The sequence below is a fragment of the Heliconius melpomene genome, chromosome 3, assembly GCF_056956725.1.
Source record: "Heliconius melpomene rosina isolate 202511_hmr_F chromosome 3, ASM5695672v1, whole genome shotgun sequence".
NCBI lineage: Eukaryota > Metazoa > Arthropoda > Insecta > Lepidoptera > Nymphalidae > Heliconius > Heliconius melpomene.
In genome coordinates this window covers 9,319,466-9,333,525 of record NC_140391.1, presented here as the reverse complement: position 1 = coordinate 9,333,525, position 14,060 = coordinate 9,319,466, and the positions used below count along the sequence as shown (strand labels likewise).

General features: G+C 31.6%; 1 protein-coding gene across 2 annotated transcripts in view; it reads right to left on the bottom strand.

Moving 5' to 3' along the window:
• The window catches only part of Scp2 (Sarcoplasmic calcium-binding protein 2), a 37,160-nt gene extending 35,888 nt beyond the window's left edge, over positions 1-1,272 (bottom strand). For both annotated transcript variants that reach the window (XM_085207394.1, XM_085207395.1), the window contains exon 1: positions 1,191-1,272. The gene's annotated coding sequence lies outside the window, so the exon portion shown is untranslated. The remainder of the gene's footprint in view (positions 1-1,190) is intronic.
• Positions 1,273-14,060: the final 12,788 nt, after the last annotated feature.

Genomic DNA, 14,060 nt, shown 5'->3' with positions numbered 1-14,060 from the left:
ACGATTGTGGGTGTGTTTCCCATTTATAAGAGGTATCATTTTCACTTCTTCATTTTTATAAGAAGACAACAAGCGCAATGACTTGAAAATTGAGCAGTGCCTAGAGACCGGAGTGTTTTAGCACTAGATTTTCTTTGCCTATCCTGCAATTTGCTGCATGAAGCAACATTATTTTACCATTTAATCTACCGAAAAAACGTTCTAATATACTCGTAACAAGTTTTAAGTTTTTAAGCTAAAAGTCTAAAAAGAAATAAAAATGTAAAAAACTACGGCGCGTAACGGAAGCCTTAAATACGAGTAACAGTCGAGTTACGTAACGAAGTCAAATATGGAAATCCCGAAGGTGCTATTTTAAAGGCAGTTCGCGTCGGAACGATTTTTTTTAAATCAATCCCGTAGGCATTGTACGAATAATGAAGAAAGTTGTATATATTGTTATCAGTAATATATACTTATATGTATGTATCGTATTATATATTAGAATATTTTTTTGTGATTTTAATTTATATATGCTCGTCTATATTTCATATTGATATATGTTAAGCAGAGGAAACCTGGGAAATTTAAGACATTCCGTTCCCATGAAGGCACTTCCGTTCCCTACTTTTCGTAGGATACGTTTCCTAAAAGAACTTTGATTATATAATGTACGTAACTTTACTCTTTTTATTTTATTTATTTAACTTTACAGACTTTAAAATTCAAATGGATTAAGGATACGCGAGATAAACGATCACGAACTTTACGGCTGTACGTAACTTTGTAAAAGTTTTTATTACTTTGTTTTATGTTAAATCGAAACTCTTTTGAGAAAATACGTTTCTGGACAGTCTTATGTTTTATACGCTTAGTACTTACATTTTCTTTATTTAAGCAAAACTTGTTTAATGTTAATATTATTATTATTATTAATTTCTAATAAATTAAAGATAAAATAATACATATTTTTAGATTTTACTTTTTATAGAAAAACGTAAATAAAAAATATCAGTATTGTTTAAAATTTGTCTTTAAATATTAATCTTTATTTAAAAAAACCATAAGGTTTATACACCAAATCACATAAAAATTTACTCCACCACTAACAGAAAAAAAAACTCTACAATTCCAAACCCTTGCCAATATATCATGAATACATTGTAAAAAATTAAAAAGAACAAAATTTCAAATTTCGAATTCTATCTTACCTCCCAGTTAGTAGGCGTTCGACAGCGAGCGCGGCACAACGTGGAATGCCGTCCGGCGGCACCAGCCTCTAGTCGTAACATCTACTGCACCAGGAAGGATTGATCGTTTATATTACTGGGTTGGAGTTTAGTTATAGTACAGTATACATATATTGGAGATTTTTAATTGTTTTTTATTAGTTTATATTTTAAAGAAATGTTAATAGATTTTGTTTAAAAACAAATGAACTTTATGAAAGGAAAGCCTTTTTAACATTTTGATTTCATGAATCGTATGATTTTAGGTTTTTTGTAAATGATTTTTGTTTTCTACAAAGATAGGATTAATTGCTTTCAGAAGATTACTTTTAGGATTGTTATATTGCAAGCTTGCATTAAAAAATATTTTCGATTAGTAAACTTTTAAGCTTATATATAATAGATCATACTTAATTAAGAATATGAAAACGAACTTTAAAAGTTATTTTTGTTGTACAATAACTATGTCAAAAAATATGAGAGTTCGCTCGAAAGCGCTCCCAAAGCTCGATTTATTTATTTATATAAGGAAAGCAGAGGAAACTTAATGATAAGGCACTTTTTGACTCCTAAAGCCTTTGTATGCCTTATAATCAGAACTAAGAAATGAATATATATATGACGGCGCGTTGCTATGTATTAGTTTTAATTATAATTTAGCAATTATTACATTTCGATTTTAATTGATTTATGTAATGGATTATATTAGAAGAATATTTAAAATGGAGCGGGTAACCCCGAATAGGGTAGTAGGTGTAGCCACGAGTTATAGCAGATGTCATTGGTTGACAGCTATGGCGTGAGATGTTCACCAATTAACCTATTGGCTCCTAATCTATTGTAATTTTGTTAATCTCGTGAGACTTATTGTAAAACTGTTATGTAAGCGAGTAATAAGACATTGTAGAATATAAGTGTGACTTTTATTTAAACATCTCTGTTGCTACAACGCCCACAAATGAATAGTAACAGCCAAGACCGCTATGAGGCCCCTTTTGATGCTTCTACATATATATAATTTCACACAAGTGAAAATCGAATGCGCAACCGTTGCGTTTACTGTCAGATATTTTACACCATGATTGCTTCAATAGTATTTAACTTTGAGAAAACAACTAGAATAAAAAAATGTAATTAGCAATTTAAGGCTAATTGCTAGTACATGTTTTCATACAATACAAAAACAATAACATATTTATATAAATCGTTCAAATTTGTAAACTATTAATACATTGGTGGTTCTATGTTTTTCGTATACGTTTCAAGATATCTAAAGCCAGGAGATATATCTCAGGATTTTAAGTTTCTATTGCAACAATTTCTTTGAAACACTTATATTCAGCTTAAAGCCCGCTACTTCAAGTTGCGGAGATTTTAGACATAAATCCTTCTAGAATGAACGAAGGAAATATTAGCGGACTTAAGTTTAAACTCTCAAACGCTTCTAAAGTATCACTGCCGATATTATTTATTTATGAGGCTTAAAAATGTAAGTATTTTGCTTATAATTAAAATGTTGAAATATTTGAATATAAATATTTTTATTCGCATGTTGATACCGTCGTAGCCCAAAAGCACAAGCACGTTAAAGTAAACGTTAATTGTGAATTCGATTCCAAATATTTAAAAAAAATATTTCCTCGCTTCAGTAACGAGGCAAAGCGCTGAGTTGAATTCCACCATATTGCTAAGCCCACCCTGGCGCAGTAGGACAGCGTCTAATTGTGAATGCACTGGTTATGAATTCGATCTTTGGTTGGAGGAATATTTAAATCATTTACATTTTCGCGCTCCAAAAATGGAAAACGGCGTTAAGTTCCGCCACATAATAAGCAAAGTCTAAAAAGGAAAAAAAGAAGACGAAAGGATTACCTAACAATAATTTTCTTTTACCTTACTTTGAGGGATAAAGCGTGAAACTAAAACAACACGTAGGTATATTATTACACATTATTTGAATTCATACCAAACGCGTGTAGACATTAGTTAAACACGCGCGCCGCAAAATTAAATCGAAACACGCGATATACCGCGGTACTATTTCATTTACAAAATTACTGTTTTCCTATAACATTTTGATATAAAATATCGCAATTCTAATTACCAATGTTCATTAAATGTATGATGAGTTATTAGATGCGTGTTTATTTTACATAATGGATATTCCATTTTGTTTATAGCTTCACGCTTATCCCGCGTATAGCAGGATAGATAGATAGGACAGGGAGAAGGTTTCAGCTACGTTTCATATAAATATCTCTAAATTACGCGGATGATATTATAAAGTCTATAATTAAATAAAAGCCTATTAGCTATTTTTATCTTAATTATTTTGGTATAATATTTATATTTCAAAGTAAAAAATGATTAAATTTTACGTAAAAGTAAAATGATTTTTGTTATAAACGAAAAACTCTTTGATGTAGGGTATTATTGACAGTATTTTTAGGGATCTGTACCCAAAGGATAAAATACCCAAAATCATATTATATAAATATTTTATTACTAACATTCCGCTGTCCGTCTGTCCGTCTATTTCTCCATTTGTCACTACGTTGTATCTCATGAACTGAAAATAGTAAAATAGTGGACATTTTCACACATGATGATGATGTTGCCACTATAACAACTAATACAAAAAAAAAAAAATTAAAAAATTAAATGGTCAGTCGTTAAATGGGAATGTAACGAACGTGTTCTTGCTAATTTTAAACATAATAGTAAAAAACCCATAGTGGTTGCAATGACCGATTTCCATCGTACTGCACTGAAAGCATAGATGACTTTCAATTTTACCATACAACAGGGAAGGTCTCGAATTTGGTCATAAAACGGAGAACGGAATGTGTTAGCTAACTATCTTTTTTCTTCTTGGTTCTCCATGAACTACCTTTTTTCTCTTTAGTTTTCTATGTCTTCCTTGCTACATGCAAAAAAACGTGAAGCTTAAATAAAAAGTAGAAAAAAACCCACGCTGGAGTGTTTGCGCAATATTTCAATGTAAAATACACAAAAATGTAATATCGTTCGACAAGTAAACATCAAAGCAATTAAAACGATTTTCGCTTTGTTATTCTAAAATATTAATATTTCATTATAACAAGATTTCTCGAGTAATTTCATCTCAATGTACGCGTCGAGTGTAATTGGGTCATTAGAAGGGTACTTTTGTACCTTCGACGCTGGTACTACACGCAATGGCGGGATTTAATGGTGGAAAAATATCGATTTCTATAGTTTATGTTTTAATCTATACCTTCTTTTTACACCATTTTATTAAATCGAGTTAAAATATATTTATTTTTACATAATAGCATTCAAGAAGCCTAACTTTATCTTCTTCTATATTTTATTATCAATTATTCGTAGATCAGGTGATAATACAATAATATACCAACTGAACTGATGATGGAGTCTTAACCCTCTGCGACTGCCGTGGTCCTATAGACACCGCCAAATATATAATTTGGATTATTACCAGTGATTTTCAAATTTAAGCACCGCCGCTTTCAGTACCTTTCAGTACCTGTAATGAGCGTTGGATAGTGTGTAATAGGTGGTTGCAGGTAACCCAGGGGTGCATACAAGGAGAAAAGTATCCACGAGACTACTATATTATTTATATTAACACAGGAGTTGTGAGTTTGAATACTGCTCATAGGATAGAAATATTTTTCGTACGCCGTTTCAATTGGTTCTGTAATGGTTTTTTTTTAAATTTCCTATCGTTATGTCGATAACATTATGAATTAATACCTACCTTTGTAGATAGGTAGGTATTCATTTATAAAATAATTTTCTACTGTAATTTTATATACGAAAAAAGCTGACTGACTTCAGTGAGTGTCAAGTTGTGAGTGACATGTTCCGCCATTTTTAACATCACGTGACCAAAAGGGTTGCTAAGTGAAATACAGTGTGGCTACTGTGTGAATGTGGGCTGGACGACGGTTCACCTTCCCACATACTTTTTTCCTGTCCTAAATTAATTCATCCCTTATATGATGTTCTTCCTTATAAAGTTCCCCGTCCTCTTAGTGTTCAATGTTTGTTAATGTTTGTGTTTAGTCCTCTATGTAAATTTTTATGTAAATATATTAGATATAATAATATTAAACTATAAGTTAATATATTTGTAAAATATTATTTACTACTAACTCATGTTTATGTATATATTTATTTTATGATTTTTTATTTTATAGGTGAAGGCAACACATTAACTGGACTCTTTTTGACATGCATTCTCCTATTGTGTAATATAATCTCTTTTTTACCGTACAATCTCCTTTGTGTGTTTTCCATACAACGTGACATTGGCGAAGTGAATAGCGCTCAACTGGCACGCTCGAAGCGCCATAAATAAAGAACCGAACCGAGCCGTACAGTGTGGCTATTAAGAGAGAAACTTTCTCTTTAAAATATTAAAACAGTTTGTGCACTCAATTTTTCACTAAGAAATATCTATACATTGAAATACTCTGACACTTCAAATTAATATAAAGTAGCTACATTGTGTTCTTAATGTTAAGAAAATTTGAACTTGCTCCATTATCACAGATATGATAAACAACAGAATTTTGCTGTAGAGCTTCCAAAGTTTTAATTCATTATTTCATTTTGAAGTATTTTTCTACAACAATTGTTAATTCTAAGAAATAATCTAATGCACCTGCACTATAAAGGTCGTTGAAAACATAAATGTCAAATAGGAGTCAAATATAATCAATCATTTTTTAAGTTCAACGCCAAAAATTGAGACCACACATGATTGCTAACTTTTGAGTTTACTGGGAATGAAACTTTTAAGATTTGGCTCGAAATTTTTCTATGTATATTATATTTTACATGTCAGCATTACTATCATTTATACACTAACATACTTATCGATATATATATAGATATAGTCAATTAGTGATAAGACAAAGTTCGATTCATCAGCTCCAGGCTGTAATCTTCTGTAATTGCTATTCACGTACATTTATAAATTTCAAAGAGATTTCCACAAACTGAAAGCCTCGCCAGGCTCTATTGAAATTGAATATTTGCACCTCTTTATTAACCCCAGAGACGGGAACGTTACAATACTGTTCTTATTTTTATGTCTGAAAATATTATAATAATTTTTAAAGTCTCTTAGTTTTTTAGGTTTCTATAACATTGCAGGTTAGATAGAAAGGAACTAGTTTTAAATATTTCCTTAATTTAGAAATTGTTCGAAATGGACCTATAATGAAAGTTATAAATTAATTTTACAAATTAATAAGCAAAATATAGGCAGGAAGGATAATTTGTAATTTCTAAATAATAAACTTCAATTTAATTTTTTATAGCAAACTTTATCTACTACTAAAGCATCTTGGTATTACACCTCAAAAATTGCTGGGGATATTTAATATAAGCTATTCAAGTTAATAAATCCAGAATAGAATGCCATATTTGAATATATTCCTTACATTGGCACTAGATTTACTAGATACGTGGCGTTGAATTACGTTAAAATGGGGAACGGAGTGTCTTACCACTAAGCTATACACAAAAAGAAGTGAAACCTTTTTTTATTGAGAAACAACAGTTTTCTATTACACGAAAGATACTTCCTATATATAAAAAGTTCTAGATGAATAAAAAAATATATTAGGTCATAAGATTAGATTACATTAGGCTAAGATATATAAAAGTCGACTCGGCGTCGCCGGTCTAGTTATTACTACATTTATCTTCTTAGAAAAACATAGTTTTTTTATTTATAAACTTTTCTAGGCGTCGTTGTTACTAGACGAGCTTTTACTTTTCATATAATAATTAAGTAATCTAACAAAGAAAATTCTAGAATAAGTCCTAATCTTTTTTTAACATTTTTTAAGTGTTATTTCACACTTAGGAAAGACACTTGGACGGTTTCCAAAGAGGCGCGGGTTCAAATCCTGCTACGTTTAAGTTTTAATAAGTATAAATCCTCAAAGACTATCTTCCAAAGACTAATAGGTAATCGTGGTAATATATTGTTATTACTTTGTTATTCCCACATGTTTTTACCTGCTTTCATTTCTTTTTGGTAGACTTGAATATATCTGAGTTCTTGATTTCTTCATTATTAAAAAGACTACCATTATCTCTGTTATTCAAAAATGCTAAATTATTTAAGCTTCACATAGCAGGGTAGACAAATAAATAAAGGTAGGGCTCCCATATACTAAATGAGTTTTTTTGCCGTTCATAGATACTGTTACGGAACCATTCTCGCGCGGACCCAACTCGCACTTGGCCAGATGTCTTATTCATCTTTAATTAAAACAACAGAACCCAATGGAGCAAGACGAAAATAATCCCGATTCCCACAAGACCAAAGTTGAACTGGTAACCACTACGTCCCGAGAAGTATATCCTGAAAAGATATTATCCATCATAAAAATATAATAAAACCTCACCATATATCTCTAGTGCCAACAAATAGTTAAACTCACAAATTACCTGCTTAATGCCCTCTCGTGCACTCATACTGCACATTTTATGACAGCAGCTACTTGCTGTTCCCCATTTCCTTGTTTTATAGAAGTTAGTTTCTGAGATGCTTAAAAAGTTTATATGCAACTTATCAAATTCTCTACAGCACTTTAGTTGTTTATTTTATGTTATTATTTATGTACTATAACTAAAAGTCAATTTTATATAGTGGTCGGGGCCGTCTTGGCACAGGGGCACAAGCGTGTGATTGTAAACGTGTAGGTTGTGAGTTCGATTCCCACTCGGAAAAATTGTAATATTTAACAGTTTGTTTTCTCATTGTGGTATCGAGGTAAAGGCGCAATGTTGAGTTCTCTCTGTTTCCACTTTTAAGCTGAATTCTGGAGGCAGAGGCGTGTTGATGGGCGGAACTAAATGCCGCACTTTGCCTTGTTAATAGAAGGATTGAAGATGAAAATATTATTATTTCAAAATACGCTAACAGCATACGTTCCTTTGGAGACGCAAATAGATTAAGCGTAAATAGTCTTTTTACATACAAGTTCAATTACGTCATTGTTGCACCTAATGAGCCATATGTTAAGGGTCTACGATAATTATACGAATACCTGAAATTAATAGTCAATATATAAATTATGCTGTTTGATTTGAAAATCCAGTAAAATGATTCAAAGGCATATTAAAATTTGTGGTAACTACTATACGGTAGTGTTTTAAAATTAAGCTTCATTACAATCTATATCCCGCATTTAGCACTGTAGGAAGAAGGAATCAAGTGTTGAGACACTCCATTCTCCATTTTCCACAATAATTTTTGGCAATTACATGTTGAGTGGCGGTTTTCATCGCTGTGCTTTGTCTCGTTACCAGAGCAAGGAAATGAAACTAATTCAGTCCCCCAAGTGGGGCTAGGATCTACGAAAGTTTGCAGTCTCACGAGTTCTCTTTACGTCATGGCCTATTTTGTATTACGTAAATTCAACTATAACAATTAATTCTATCAGTATTTAGTACATTTCTATTTAGATAACAATTCGGAACAACATCGCTGTCCAATGCAGGAATTTGTCTAATGTGCCTCTCTAATTAACGTGTACGAGACGTGAATACGTAACGAACACAATCAATGGTCAAATTGTCAACTAAATTAGTATAATAATATAATTAATAAACAATACTTTATTAATTATTACATTTAAGAGGCTTTGGTAAGAAAACAAACCACAGCGTTCAGTTCCGCCATATAACACGTAGTGTCTGAAATTGGGCGAAAAGCGGCGAATACTATTAAAAAATAAATATATATTTATATATGTTTACTTTAATAAATACATATATTTCCTAAGGCCTAATGCGGTGTCCCTCAGGGTACATAATTATAATGATTCATAACTGTCCATTCCACGTTACAACGCAAAAGGAGAAAGGCTTTCCTTGTCCGCGTATTATATGTATAATTTACTATATTGATGTAACTTATCAACCCTTATGGCTTATTTTGACTTAGAAACCAGGTTTTCAAGCTCTATTGGTTTAAATATCTTTATAGGTTTCACTTAAAAGGAAATAATGAATTCTTTATAGTGTTGTCAGTCTGTCCGTCTGTCAAGACTGTTTATCTCGAGATTTCGAGGATCGAGGATCAAATATTCAGGTTCCCTTAATGTGTTAAAAAAACCAAGCATGAGCATTTATGCATTGTTGTTACTGTATTTAGCATGAAATTTGCCGCATTATTTGTTAACTTTGACACAAATTGAGAACTTACTATTAAAGAAAAGGAAAAATCCAAAAAGAAAAATTTTAGAGGACTGTTCCTACTAAGACACTTCCTTTACCCACTTTTCGCTGAATTCTGAAGGCATTGCGTGTGGGGTGGCATAATTCAACGACGGCTTTGTTGCCAGAGAAAAGAAACAAAGAAAAGAAGAGAAAATACGTATACATTAAATAAAGTAGTAAAACAAAAATAACAAATTAAATTATTCAATACAATATAAAATACAAACCGCCGAAAAACAAAAACAATTCCTTAAAATTATAATTGCGTTTACATAATTTCACTTGCAAATCGCGCTTTTGCATGTTAATTTTAATTAATACTCTCATTATAAGCAGGTATTATGTAGGTAATTAAACGTTTAATTAGCCTGAGTTTTGTAAAGAAATATTGTGGCCGCTCTCATATTAAAAGCCAAAGACAAAGTGTTGTAACTCAAATGTTTGAATAAGTTTAGAATAATTTTTAGGGTTGCGTAGTAAATAAAAGTAATGGAACTGATCTCTTTGTTGTTCGTCTGTCTGCTTAAGTACCAGTCAAAATAGTTTTTCTCAAGAATACGTGGAAGAATTGATCTGAAATTAATGTTAAATAATGGTGGTATTTTTGTGCTTATAGAACACAAAAAAATAAACTTTAAAGTTAACACAAATAAAAATACAAGTTTTTATCCTCATACTGTATGAAGTTTGCCTCATAATCAAAGCCTATTGGGTACTTACCGTCAACGGTAGGTTCTCGGTCTAGGTCAACCTAGAACTATGAAATTTATCAAGAAGAACTCACAATACAAATTAAGGAGAAATTGCAAAAAAATATAATTTATAGTTATATCACGGGAAAAATTATTACATACTTACATATTTACATGTAAGTAAATAACTAATAAGAGCATAGTAGTTCATTTCACACAAAATTAGTCAATACTAATTCACTTTATCAACAGTAAATTAAAATTTGTGAACTTTTACAAACTGTACTTTACTTTGACTTACAATAATGAAATCATGATATTTGTACGGAACTCCCGTAGTCCAGGTCTCGGTTCAGGTCACATTTGTCGGACTTTTTCGATATAACGGTCAAGCTGTCTCCGACGAGTGATATTGTTTAGAAATTTATATTTATTACAGCCATGATCATAAAAAGCTAGATAATAAAAATACTTTTTTATTATTTCCCCAAAGCAATTGGATCTTTCAGAACATTTTTCAACATTCTATTGGAAAATTCTAAAAAATATACAATACATAAAAAAGAACTTTGATAATATCGATTAAAATGTTTGGCTTAGTTCATACAGAATTGAATTTATTTTTATGATTTTTTATTATTCCAAGAAAATTTCGTGGCTTATACGTTTTCCACACTGACGGCGTTAATTATATATACATAAGCCTCTATTATATACATATACTAGCGACCCTCGTGCGGCTTCGCCCGCTTTTACTACTGGATTATTAATAAAATGTATGTTTGCAAAGCACTTAAGATAATGTGAAAATTAATTAAACCCTAATGCAACCCGCATTTTCGTAGTTTCAATAAGGATTTTCCAATTATTTTACACAGCAAGGATTTTTTAGTAAGCACCGTAATTTTAAATCTGTGCTACTAATCTTTTCAAGTACTTATTAAAATATATTTAAATGACTATTTTTAGATAGTTAAATGACTATTTTTAGATAGTTAAATGACTATTTTTAAACGGAAGAAATTAAAAACAAAAACCTACCTACTAATAACTACTATAAAAAATATGAAAACAAATATATCGCGCTGAAATAATACATTCAACTCCAATTATCCAATACGTGCAAACGCACCTAAATCTTCGTTGCTATAAAGGCAGGCGGGTTTTTTTTTCGAGCTTGTGGTTAATGCTGAAGAGGGTATTTTGTTCCTGATGAAAAGCAAGCACTACGTGGCTGCCTGTAAGGAAAATTAAATAGAATGCATCGGCCGGGAATCGAACCCGGGCTGTCCGCGTGGCAGGCGAGCATTCTAGCACTGAACCACCGATGCGTGTAAGGCAGGCGGGCGCGGCCGACGCATGGCGAGTGGCGAGCCGTTTCGCAGCAAGGATTTTTGATATTGTAACAATTTCTAAAGTACTTATTAAAATGAAAAACAGTAAAAGACAGTTTTGATCTACATTAACCAACGTAACTAATATACTTATTTATATACTGAGAGTAAAGGATAAGTGAAACTTGAGTAACATACAGCTGATGTGTCAACGGCGGGATGTGTCAACAATTAAATGCGTTTTTCTGTAAAACTATTCGCAATTTCGAAATAGTGTAAAAAGCAAATTTTATCTTCGTATAACGTAGACAATTAATAAAGTATTTTAAAGGATAAGGATTAATAAAAAAATTGAAACAGAAACAGAAACTGAAACTGAAACTGAATCTGAAGCTAAAGCTGAAGCTGAACCTTAAACTGAAACTGAAACTGACACTGTAGCTGAAATTTAAACTGAAACTGAAGCAGAACCTGAAGATGAAGCTGAAGCTGAAGCTGAAACTTAAACTGAAACTAAACCTGAATCTGAATCTGAAGCTGAAACTGAAACTAAAGCTGAAGCTGAATCTGAAGCTGAAGCTGAAACTGAAACCGAAACCGGAACAGTAACTGAAACAGAAGCTGAAGCTGAAGCTGAAGAAGAAGCTGAAGCTGAAGCTGAAGGTGAAACTGAAACTGATACTGAAACTGAAACTAAAACTGATACTGAAACTGAAACTGAAACTGAAAATGAAACTGAAACTGAAACTGAAACTGAAACTGAAACTGAAACTGAAACTGAAACTGAAACGAAAACGAAAATGAAAACGCAAGCTAAATAAATATAAACAATGCATAGAGTCAACAGGTGGCATAAAAAGAGTCGATAAGAAACTTCATAACTGTCAAAATTGGATACCCAAACTGAAAACACAACAAAAAACATCTAAAAATCGGCATGCTTAATCCTTATTGCCACAAAATTCTATAAAAAACTCTATGATGAGAAACAAATAATTCACAGCTGTTACACAACACCACATTTGTCGTTGTGGCGTTAGAAGCTAAAAAAATTAAGCTAAGGATATTTTTAAATTACATTTATCATATTCAACACGACATGTCAACAACTGCGATTAAAATTTCCAAATGAAATATTTTATTAGCTTCAACTGGGTCGACACTATAAAACCTTAGTTTTAGAGCGTATGATAAATAGAAAATTCTATTGTATTTTAATTTATTTTTTTTCTCTTCTCTTCTGTTCTGTTCTGTTCAGACTGAAACTGAGACTGAGACTGAGAAGGTTGTTTAGTGAACCGCACTAATTTCAGGAACTACTACTTGGACTTAAAAAAAATTATTTGTGTGGATAGTCATTTATCGAGAAATTAGTGTACCTGCTGTCAGAGTTACTTCGAACATTTGAAATGTGTCAGCGGACGAAGCTGCAGGTAAACGCTAGTATTTTATAAACCAAAAATTTTACCATTACAGTAGCATTATCCTCCAACCATTATGGAAAAATATGACTCACAATAAAAAATATATTGAAATTATTATTTTAAGACAGAAAAATGATCACTATACGTTATTCTTAAAAGATATGAATATGCCGTCGCGGACTTTTTTTTAGATCTTATTAAGAGAAACAATACTCCAGTACATTTTTTTCATGTAGTACTTACCATTAAAGCAGCGCATGCGCGAAAGTGTCTCAACGGGTAGGACTTTATACACATTTATCGTATTTATGTTAATTTACATAAGATTGTACAAATAATAAACTATATATAAACCTTCTATGAAAAATACTCGACCTAATGGTGAAAACCGCATCAGAATCCGTTGGGTGGTTTAGAAGAAGAAGAGTTAGATACAACAGACAGACACGAAAAGCGACTTTGTTTTGTAAGATATAGGATAGGATAGGATTATTAAAAAAATAAAAAAACTGTCGCTTTGGCACAAGGGCACGCGACGTAATCGCAACGGTTGTGGGTTCAATTCTCACTCGGAGTAATGAATTATTAATTATAAATATTTCTCTTTAATAAGCACGGCATTGAGTTCGGCCACTCAACATGCAATGTCTCAAAAAAATGGTGAAAAGTGGGGAACAGAGTGTTTTTAACACTGGTATAAAGATGATCTTATTATAAATTTAATCACTTTAGTCAGCTATTATACTAAAAATACAAATTCCAAGAAAAAAAATAATAAATATATATAACTGAAAGGTTGTACAAGTAAATATGGACTGGAAAATCCATCTAGATCAACATCAAACGTTTGTTTGCTCGTCGTTGTTTCCTGAAGCGAGCTCATCGCTAGGAATTCTCGTGGCCTTTGACATCACCCTTCTTATTCACTATTTATAATTGAATCTTATACGATCTTTTCTCGTTGATATTATAATAGGATAACGTTGACTTTGAGATTACGCTACTTAGTTTGTCCTTTTATGTAGAGTCCTCTTAGGGAATGTTTATATGTATACCATAGATGTCCTTAAAAGCACGAAGACTGTAACTAAAATCTTAAATTTTAATATTATTCAAATATTTTATGTAGAATGAGCCGAAATTGTCTTCATACAC